This window comes from Haemaphysalis longicornis, unplaced genomic scaffold (genome assembly GCF_048455015.1).
Source record: "Haemaphysalis longicornis isolate Haplotype H1 unplaced genomic scaffold, Haemaphysalis longicornis Haplotype H1 scaffold_3, whole genome shotgun sequence".
In the NCBI taxonomy this organism is placed as follows: domain Eukaryota; kingdom Metazoa; phylum Arthropoda; class Arachnida; order Ixodida; family Ixodidae; genus Haemaphysalis; species Haemaphysalis longicornis.
Genome location: NW_027526335.1, coordinates 143,285,105 through 143,296,783, shown reverse-complemented (window position 1 = coordinate 143,296,783; position 11,679 = coordinate 143,285,105).

The following is an 11,679-nucleotide window of genomic DNA, read 5'->3' as shown; positions in this document are numbered from 1 at the left end:
AGCTCATGCTGTCACTCGAGTTGACGTTCCTAGTTCTGTCTCTCGAGCTCCTGTTCTCGCTTTCTTTACTGGCGTTCCTGTTCCTGTTTTCTTTCCTCGCGTTCCTGTTTCTGCCTCTCCAGCTCCAGTTGTCACTTTTTCTCCTCGCGTTCTGCATCTGCAGCCTGACGTTCAGCAGTCTCCCTGCCATTTATCAGCTCAATGACCTGATGCAGCTCGTCAACGTCAGCCCCAACAGCGAGTATAGCCTGTATCAGCTCTGTGTTTCTCAGCGCGTCCGACACATCCAAGCGGAACTCTTTTGCAAACTCCAACAACTGCGGTTTTTTCAAAGCCTTCAAATTCATGGCCCGTCTAGAGTACTGCTTTACCACTGCTCAAATAAGGTTTTCCGCGAATAACCCAAGCGAAAAAAGCACACGCCCTACCAGCTATTCTCAGAAGCCTGGTAAAACTCAGTGAAGAAACGTCCCGCACTCACCATTGACCGCCATGAATTCTGTGAAGTGCGAAGCAGACTTGAAGTCCCTAGTGTTCGATCTCGCACCGCTGGCTCCAGGTGTTACGAAGGTGCCATCCAACCCCTGCCAACCAGTTGCTGAGACATTGTCATCCAACCGCTGCCTACCCGTTGCTGCATACGGGAGGGCGTACCCGAGACGAGCTCCGTCACCTCCGACATGCGCGTGGCAGGGTAGTGTACCGAGCGACCAGCCAAAGTTGCTGCCTCAAAGAAGACCAGAAGCTGAAGGCAAACTTACCATGTTTACGTCATGGCGAGAGATCGGCCGCAGCTAGACAAGAGCAATGCCCGGATGGCCAGGTTACAGTACAGGAATCGCGCAGAGTGACAGGATTGATTGACTGCTCAAACAGGAATGAACTACAGCGCTTGGATGGGTCGTATTTATTCCCAAAGCGCTAACGGTCAAACGAGCGCTCCCTCTAGATTGTGCACACCACACGAACGGCACAGACACACACTAAAATATTTCCAGAGTTCGTGAGCGGTAGGTAGTAGCGGTGCACGCTGAGTCCGAGAGAGGGGAGTGAGAAGGTATCCGCAGCGGCTTCCGCGCCCTTCCGACAAGTTGAAGCGCGTTGCATCGGTCGCAACCGAAGTTTGAGCACGCCGGTAGCGAGGCGCCACCTATCCAGACATGTAGCGACGCGTTTTAATCCGTCAGCTGCATGCGTGAGTCACCGGCAGGGGGGCCTGCTTGAAAGGCGCACGTAGTGGAGGCTTCTCCACACAACCGACGGGTCTTGCAAAAAGCACTACGGAGGGCTGATTCGTAACAGCGTGTATGATACTTTCAGTTCTTTTATAGATTATGGGGCTCTCACAGTAGTCTTAGTAGACGCACGCTCAAATGCGCATACAACAAATCGGAAGACCAATGCAGTATGAAAGGTGGGTGTACCAGGACGCAAGACAACGTAACTGGATACTTCGAAGCACTAAATGAGGTCTCGATATTTTCGTGTCTGGGCTTCTATAACGATAACGAAGATGTTAAGGGAACAACACGAAGCTTTTCATTTTCACTCCAAAAAACAGTAAATAAGAAGGGATAGGGGCATACATAGAACGGATAAGGGTATAGACAAAGAAATGCGCCAAAGTGAAGTAGTACTAGATGTAATAAATTTCCAAACCTGCACTTGTTCCCAAGCGTGGTTTCGTCTATTATTTTTACGCAGATTCAGCAAGTGATATCTGAATATCAAACCATAATAACTTAGAATAGATCTGGTATTACCTACGCATCCTAGTGTGAAATGTCATGCAAGATTGGGCAACGTTGAGACTCTGCTTCGTTTTCTTAATTTTCATGATGAGCTACTTCGTAGAAAACAGGAGCCGGTGAAGATTTTTGTTTTTAAAGTGTGAATACTCGGCGAAACGCCTTTCTTGACGAGGGAAATTATTGTTCGCTTCAGAAGACCTCAGAGGAGACGCGGTTGCTTAAACGCAATGTATTCTTGCTGGTGCCCGCTGGCCCTAGGCGGGGTGACAACGTTGTTAGGGTTTTGTTTCTATTGAACTCTATCTATTAATTGTGAGTGTGTTTCTTTAGAGCCCCTACTAAGCACGAGAGAAAAGATAAAATGAACGTGAAAGTCTGCCACACCTTGAAGCTCAAAGAAAAATGCGAGAAGGGTCTTGCAAAATGGCCCGCAAAATTTGCAAATGAGCCTACGACACAGTGCCTAATTAAGTGAGAGCGAAATCAAAGCCAGAGGAGCACCGCAGGCGACGACCGAATGTCGCTAACTTTCGTAACGAATTCAGCATAGGTTGCATGACTCGTTGGCATTGAATTCATTGAAACGTTTTGGATTCTTGTATTTCGGAACGTAGAATCGCTTATAGAAGGTTTCGATGTAACGATAGTTTCCTTTTTTAGACCAGACTGTTCCTCCCATTCCCTTTACTTGGTGAACATTCAGTGGCTTCGCTCGCTCTCTAATACCACGCATGCCGGGAGTTTTCCTATGACGGGCATCCGCGCTAATCTCGACCTCCTCTCTGCATTCCAGAATTCCCCATATCGGAGTGTTTCCTTGGTTAGACGCAGCTGGTGTGCGCGTTTCTCTGCATGCCAAAGCGTCTCATTGTTTGCGAGTGCGGAAACAACTTTTATAGCGGATTTGGTGTGGGGACATCCACATAGAATAAGGAAGGTGAATGGCTTGCATACCGTAATAACCATGGCTGCAACCGTTCCCCTTCCTGTGCATTCTTCATCTCGTGACCAGAGCGGAGGTTGTATTGGCTAAGAGCTACTTGGAGAGACTTTCGAACAAAAAAAGCGTGTGAAACATCGAATTTGGTTCTTTTCTTTCACTTGGCGGGGGTCCAGGTCACCGCACATATGTGACTTTTTCTTGCAGCAAAAAAGCAAGCGTTGCAGCGGCCAATCACTGTAAAAACGAATGCAATATTTTCTTATGTCCTAGATTTTGGTGTTTCTTCGAGAAGGTAGCAAAGGTATTGTGAAGTGCCGGTATGAAATTTCTCCTGATCCCGTTGTCTATGCGTCTGTAAATAACCTGAAAAAATTCAAGGGAGTTTTCGCTGGGTTAGTTGGTGCTTAATAATTTTAGAAGAAACAAGCTGAAATTTGAAACAAAGGCTTAAGTATTAACAAATAAGTGACAGGGATACTGCTAAAAAAGCAACATACCATCAATTACGGGGGTAGAACAAACACACGCTAAGTGAATGTTATCACATATGAAAATATAAATATCGTTAAAAATTAGGCGCGCACTAGGGACACCGACAACAAAGGAGTACCGATGCCGTCCTCGTTTCCTGTCTGTGCGTCTTGTTTGCGCTTAAATTTCAACGATGTTTGTACACGAACAAGCTCGTCTCTGAATTTTAATTCAGAAAATATAAACCCACTTGATGCCACAGCATAGAGCCTTCTAGATCGAAAAAGCTATCACGGAAATAGGTCTTTGTCACGTCCACTAAACTGTGTCTTCGTACATGCCTGCACCCCGTAGATCTTTTCTTTTACGGACAACATCAACGACGGGCTAATCACGCATGCGCGGCTTTTTGCATCTATCAAAAGGCTTCATTGATTTCTCTCAATAGCTTGTTTTCGTTCTTTCCTACTATAGCAATGTCAAACAGATTTGTGCTACACCAGCACTGTCGGCAATGCGTCCACAAACCTCCTACCCTGGCCGTCGTTCTCAAAAGTGCTGTTTGTTCTCATAGCCTATCGTTTTCGCACCGGCTTGTCTAGGCTACCTTTTCCCTTCCACAGGAACCCGGCGGTATGATGTATACAAAAGGTTCGACGCACTCATCATTTCTTGTCCCCTGATTTGTCTTGCATATTCCTTCTTTTGAGGCATTGCTTACATGACGGAAAACTTTTTATGCTGTCGAGGGGGCTGAGCACACCACCTTCAGGCCCTGTCTCGCTGCTATTTTTCTTATATTAGGGGAAAAAGCATGCACCTATGGAACCACAGCGGCCTTCTTTCCTTGCCCAGTGGTGTTCGTCGAGTCTCCGCCCTTGTCCTTGCGGCTTAGTTATTGCGGAACTGACAAGCACACAGCTGCGTATAATTTATCCGCATACCCAGTCTACCTTAATCGGACAAACAACACCCTTCAACAGCTGACATGACGGCCGTGAAAACAAGTTCCTCTTTACATGTTAGGAATGGGCGGATTCGTACTCAACAAATCCATTACTTGAGCAGGTTTTGTATTCTCAAAATAACAGCGTTAATGGAGGTTTTGCTAGGACAAAATTTTGAAAAATTAAAAATAAAAGGAGTAGAGAAAAAAAGTTTCACGAAAATGGCCTCCTTCACAAAAATGTAATTCACTTTCACAAAAATGAAATTCTCCTTCGATGTCTGCGACCCTCTTCACCGGGACAGTAGACGTTTAACAGACGCTGTCGGGGATGTTTACGTCATGGAGGGACTGTGCAATTGCATGTAGGCGCACTGTCTCTAAAACAAGCTGTAATTCACAAGCTCGTGACGCAGCCTTAGCTTCTCAGGTAGAAGAAATATTTTTTTGAGCCGTCACCTGTGTTTGGCAAAATTACGAACAGGCTAGCGTCCTCTAAGAAACGCTGTGCAAAATGGTGATAATATTACGGGACTAAGCTGGGCAATGCTCGCGAATCCTTGAACCAACAACGATGACGACGACGACGAAGGGCCTGTATCGCACCATGCCTGTTCTCTGTAATGGCCGCTGTTTAAATACTCTAACGAGATCGCTTCAACCGTCTTAGCGTTTGTCTCATCTCTGTCCTGCTGCCACGTAACATTTTCGTGAAGGTGCGGCGTAATCGCCTCGGCCTGGGCGGAATCGTCGAGGGACGTGGGCTGTGTCGGGCATCCCCAGTCCACTGCGAGCAGCATTTAACCACGTCCCCCGCCTTATCACCCTAGCCCGTGAGCAGCCGATGAAGACCAGCCGTTACATCCCGAGACCAGAAGAACACAAGATACCGCATCCTTAGTCGTCTCGTTCGACATGGCTTGAGTTTCTGCGACGGTCTGCTTCTGCTTTAAGACATTGCTGTTATGAAGCAAGGCACCGTCTAGTATATCATCGTCATCTGTGGAGGCAGGCACATTACTTTGGTATCGCATTGCTCATGCGCATCGCAATCCTCACGTTGCAAGTTCCGCCTCGACCGGGTCCGTCGCCCTCGAACCCGGCTGTCATATCACGTGGCTAAAGAGGGCAATGCCTCGAAGATCCTTGAACCAACAACAATGACGACAATGACGAAGTGCCTGGCGCGCACCTTGCGCGTTCTCTGTCACGGCCACTGTGCAAATATTGCAAATATATCGCTTCACCCCATTTCATCGTTGGTTTGATCTCTCTCCTGCCGCAACGTACCACTATTGAAATGCAAAAAACGGAAGTGAATGGGCATGTTATCTTAACCTTATTGGCAGGTTTGCACTGACACATGTCAGCGCGAAAGAAAGGCGGGAAGCCTTCCGCCCCTTTGTCGCAGTGTGTAATCAGGCTGGAAATATTACTACTATATCAAAAAGGAAATAGGGCTGGAAGTAAAGGTAACCTTGAATGAAAACGAATAGCGAGCACAGAACTTCATCATGCTCTTTTCAGTTTACACTCAGTGTTGCGCCCTTAACCTTGCAAAATCAGTTTTGTTAGAGCGAAGCGGGCGGCGTTTCGAAGTCTAGTCCTCCGTCGAGATTATTTCTCATGTTTGACTGTGGAATGGTTTCAACGGGTATAGGTACTTAAGAGGCGTGGTAAAACGATTGGTTATCGCTCGCTAGTTGCTAGATTATTGTGATTCATCAGATATGTACATACTGAAACGTACTTAAAGGAGCAGTGGCCGTTCTACTATGCCTTGATATTAAGAAACATATACGAGCACTTCGAAGATTGCCATTTTCAAAGAATATCACAGTTGTTTTAAAACCATAAAATTTTGGTGGTTCTTGCTTATGCGCTACATAAAAAACGCTGTATATAAATGATATCCATCAGGTTCTAAACACAAGTAATAAGAAATCTATGAAAAGCAATATTACCCTATGCTCAAATCAACGGATACGATTATGTGCTTTCTTAGAGACAATATTTAAGGATGCATCTCTTTTGAAAAATGCATTTAGCACAATGTCGGAAAAGCAGGAATCTTGCAACATGGAGTCATATTACATCTTTTCCAGCCCTTTCTCTTGCTGCCGTTTTTTATCGTGATCGCCGAAAACTGAGACCCATGTTACGGCATTCTTCATCCATCTTACGTTGCTATCTATATAAAAAAAAACAAGCTAAAGTATCGCCAAAGCAACAAACCCTACACGAGGCAGAACTTGAGATCACTGATTGCCTACCTGCACATGAGCAGTCATGCCCTACTGATGGCAGGCATCACGTTTCGAGGAAGCCTAGCTCCTGCATGCAGCCAAAATAAACCGAAGGTCGTTGCCTGTGTGCTGGGCATCCGATCCCGCCAAACCCGCCTGTAATGTGAGCTGCAATCGTTGCTCTGGGGGCTCTGATTCGCTGTTCGGTTTAAGCCTACAACAATATCTCTTGCATTCCCTGGGAACCCTGTTAAGCCTACAGGGCTCACTGGCAGGGGTTTGTATGCGGTGGTTGGCTACGAGCAATAAAACTGGGGTTCGGAGTTCGGGCCGGATAAGGTTGTCTCTGGAGCGTGTGGTGAAACCATTGTTACAAAACCATTCGCTCTGCCCAGCAGCTTTGTGCGTGAACGCGGGTAAATGTGGCATTAGAGGAGGTATTGAAGCCATTGTGGGCCATCGTTATCGCAAACAACCCGTGTTTTTTTTCTGCGTCAATTCCTTTTGTGCCCAACAGGAAGAGCTGAATAAACTGTTAAAATGGCACCTCAATGCATTTAAAACTTCGGTAGGTTTATTCCTTGTCTCGCTGCATGTTTATATAGAACGTAGTTTAAGGCCAAACACATTCATACCGACGAAAAAGATGCGAGAGAGGGATACCTTATCACCGTACCCAAGCAGTCAGACATGCATTGAGTTTGAATCATTTTTTTTGTATTTGAAATGTTTTTCACTGATCAAGGTGCGTAGCTTTCCGGCAGTATTCGCTTAACGCAACTCGCGCCTTCAATTTTGGGTTTCGAGTAGAAATGCTGTTACGTATGGGCAGAGAAAATGAAACGAGGGATAATTTGGGTGATGAGCCATCCGTTTACAATGTGTACATGGCGACCACGAGCGTGCCCAGCCAGGCCGCGTGCTGGACAGTTCGTCGTCGCCTAAACGTAGCCTTGTTTTCCTTGTCGTGGCAATACGCAGCTTCGTACTGGGCGGAATACGATTTTTAATACACAAGATATACTTCTATTAAGCCTGTCACCAGTGTTTTAAAAACGAAAGGTGATTCGCACTTGTGAGTAATGGGGGTCTTTCCCATTTCCTGCACCTTCACGTGCCGCGCATCACATCGATTGGCCGCAAATCACACGCGACGCTGCGGTCGCGTGTGATTAAAAATTGTGCTAAGGATTACGCAGCGGTGGTGATGACCATGACAGGCGCTGCATGGTGCTTCGAATTGACTATTATGGTGTTCGCTGCATGTTATCCCCTGTTCATTTTTTCGAAAGCCCCCTGCATAATAACTACGGCCGCTTAAAGGGACTGAAGTACGGACTACAGCACCAGCTTCTCGCATCCTCTTCTACTTCAAAGCAAGTTCCGCAACCACAAAACGCGAATAGCTTGATGTCTTTGCTTTCAGTAATATTCCTGCAAGTGATACGATTGCCCTTCATCATATGCCACTTGTATTGAGACGAATCGTGAACGTTACCTTCGCCAAGGTCAGAGAGGCAATACAGCTCCGTCGTCGGTGCTATTGCGTCCAAGCGATCAATGCTGACATTGAATGCCGGATGTTAAATATCACTCCGCTTGTTCCGCTATCAGTAACCAATGACTGCGGAAAAATATTAATACCCAACATGTACTCCCTAGACACACATGCTTTGACAAAGCTACGAGCAGTTCTTCAAATAAAGAATATTTTATTGTGAATGAGTCCACAGAGCACTTATAAAAGCAGGCCGTAACAACATCCCCTCTTCAATAGCTACAGTTGCTGAGTGCGAAAAATTGGCTCTCTGTGGAAGTCAGGGTGATTAGTGAAACGTCGAGCTTGTACAGTGATGGAGCTCCGAATCCAGGAGCGAGAATGCCAGGCGCTGACAATTTAATTCCGTGATTAAAGGAAGGAACTTAGCGACAGGGAGAGGTAGTAAAGCGGAGGTTTAATGTACAAAATAAAGGAGAATAAAAGTGGAAAAATTCCACAATAGGCGCTCGGATGCCGAGAATGCATGAGCAGGCCTTTAATTTCGAAGCTATTGGCGGCCAGTCGGGCATAATGCGGGAATTCCGGACGGTAAAACGGGGCAACTAAAAGCGCCAGATCGCATTCGACTACAGCGCAGTGAACCGCCGAAGTGACAAAATTAGACTAATGTTTTGGCCTTCGACTATTCGATTCATACAATTTAATGGCTGTCTTGCAACGCCCTAGACGGAAATATTCCCATTACAGATTACAATTTGCTCGAAAGCGACTATACTTCATTGAATTGCAATTTCGCTTGGTGAGTTTTCAACGCATTTTATCTGTTACATATGCAAAGATAAAAGGATTGGTTGAGCAAGAAACACAGTTTTTGGGACCACCGTGACCCGCATTACAAGGATTAACTGCTTTGTCTAGGACCAATGAGTCGTCACTTTATTCCCTATTTCCAGAGCATATAGGGTCACAGCGAAAACTTCTTCATCTATAATTGTAAAAGGCCTCGTAAATTGCCTTATGAAGCACAGACAATAGAAGAAAGAAGAATTCAGTCAAAAAGAAAACCACCGAATTGAGTGGATTGCATTCGAACCCACGCATCCAGGGTAGTCACACACGCATTAACATAAGAGTATGACGCTTTTTTCTTTAATGCCTTTTAAATGTAGAAAACCTCACGCATGACAATTTACACACAATGCGCCAGCTAACAGGCGGTGAAGAGAATATGCCCACCTCTCAAATAAAAATTGGCAACATGCCAACTTGATCCACCAGAGTTGCGGCTTCTTTTGGATGCATGCGCATGCTTTCCATAACCGTTTCACTATATCACTGGTATTCTGACCCCCGTATTCTGAGTCCCTTCTCCACTCGAGCCTCCGCTCGAGAGGACCCTTGAAAGCGAGTTTCGGTTTCATAAACTAACCTCCACTCGAGTGTCTCCTCCAACGGAGGAGCCGCTCGGCGATTTGGAGGAGCCGCTCACGATTTGGAGGAGCAACTCCAAGGTGTCGTCTGTGCTACCTTGAAGCAGCCCTCGAGTACTATTTTCAAGATGGCCGACTACTCTTCTCTCGGTTCGAGCCGGCTGTGCTCGCTCGCCTCTTTTCCGGAGCATGTACCCCGCATTGACGAGGCATATAATGAAGGTTCAGGGGATTTACGCACCGTGAATTTGCCATGTCAGTGCATAAGGCACTGGCTGAATACGCTTGAGCACTTCAGCAAGGGCGAATTCGTGTCGCGGTGCCTCTTTACCAAATCGGTCACTGCTGGGGCTGTCGAGGTGGCTGCCGAGCCAAACGCCAGCAACCGCGGCCACCCACTGCTCCCTGCGTTCCGGCTGCTGGTTACGTTGCGATGTTATGGCGCCGGGACATTTCAAGTTGTGATGGGTGCCTTCGTCAACGTTTCGCCGCCGACAAGCCGCGTCGTCAGGCGTTGGTTGGAACTCTGGTTGGAACTCGTAATTCGAAGCGTCGTGATGTTTTCTGCGACGGCGGGCGAGCTCCGAGATATCTGTGCGGACTTGTCTTTATCCTCGCAATGACAAGGTTGTCGCTGTCATGTACCGAAAGTCATCGTTCTGTAATGAAGGTGTCACACTAACCTATGACACGGCTACCGTAAGCTGCTTACAGTGCGTATGAAGCAGACGATCGCCGTAAGGAAGCGAGCGAGCGTGTCGTCTGCTCCAAAGCCCAGTTTTCTTTTTTTATTTTTTCTTCGAGCCGCCTGCGCTGCGAGGCTCCGCCCCTCTCCAAGTGCCCGTCGCCTTGTGCTCGCCTGCACTTCGCGCTTGCGTGCTGTCGAAGGGGGACATTTCTACCGGGTTCACCGTGGTGCCTGTAAAATTACACACGCACTACTTCGTAATTTGAACATTATGGCGGCTTTGAGCTGCCGATAGTGGCGTGAACCGAAAAGAACAAATAATTAGACGCTCACGGTGTCGGCAATTCCGGTCTATGATATGCGCTCGTCACGCATGGAAGCAAACCGCCCTATACCTCCAGCCCTTCCGCTGACATATCGTTATCTTGACTGTCATCCGGAGGGGGGGGCCCTGAAACTTTATAGTAATCGATATGATCAGAAAAAACAGGAGACACAACGGGATACGTGAAGACATGGAGCAGCGTGCACAAAAACAAAACAGATTTATCGTCTGCTACCGAAGTGTGTGTGCAGTGTGGCCAGACCAGAAAACAGTTATTTCTAGTTGTGTCCACCTGGTTCATGTTATTTTCGTGCTCCTCTCAACCATAGAAACTATTATTTCTTAAAATACCGGTATAATTACTTAACAAAAAATAAAAACATTAAAAAGTTATATTTATTAAGCGTACTTTCATGTCTTGAATAAAAAAAAATGCAATAACCTCGCCCCCAGATGCCTTTCGCTGCTCTTCCAAAACTGCGAATCTCGAGGGTCCCTCCAAACGAAGGATTTCCTCGGAGGGTCGGCGTCACCACGTTTATGAAATGCGTGGAGACCTCGAGTGGAGGTGTTGCCCTATCCTCCACTCGACGGAGTGGAGGAAGCACTTTGAGTGGAGGAGGGATTCAGAATACGGGGGTGAGTTTACTTCACTCGACCCTCCAGTGGAGGAGATCCTTGGAACGGATTTCCTCATGGAAAATCATTGCGGAATTCTGCCCTTAGCCGAGTGAAATGATCAAATGGAGCGGAGGAGGGACTCTAAATACGGCCATGTGATTCGGGCACATTGAAGGGGGAATTTATTTATTGTCCATGGACAGCAAGTTAGAAAATGTAGAACACCGGTACAGCTTGTCTGCAGGGAGTGTAGGCAATCTAAAAACAAAATTACCCCACGTAAAGAGGATGACAGCTGTCACAACATGCCCACTTGTGTGGACTGGCGAATAATGATGACGGTAGCGCCTGTAGCTAATGGGGGCTTTCCAATTCGCATTTGGTTGCCGTGTGGAGATAAAAAATCATCAGCCCTCTCTATATTTCAAGGCAGAATACCAGCGAAGCTGAGGCGACACAGAATTATTATAAAAGGTTCATACGTTTGACGGAAGTCTTGCTGTGACTCGGTCAACTTGATCAACTTGACATCGGTCAACTTAATGAAAAAACTTACCCTTTCGTGGCGGACAATTGGAGCAGGGCAAAATTAAGCAAAGTCTATACTGTCCGCTAACCTGCAGATTTCCGTCCCGGGTGTCCGGGAGTCCTGGCTGTAGGCTGTCTTCATATTACGACGATACAAAAGAACTGCAATTTAAAATAAAGAACTGCGTTTTTGTGGTTTTCTGCCCTGTAGCTACAGCTGGTTTTCCGT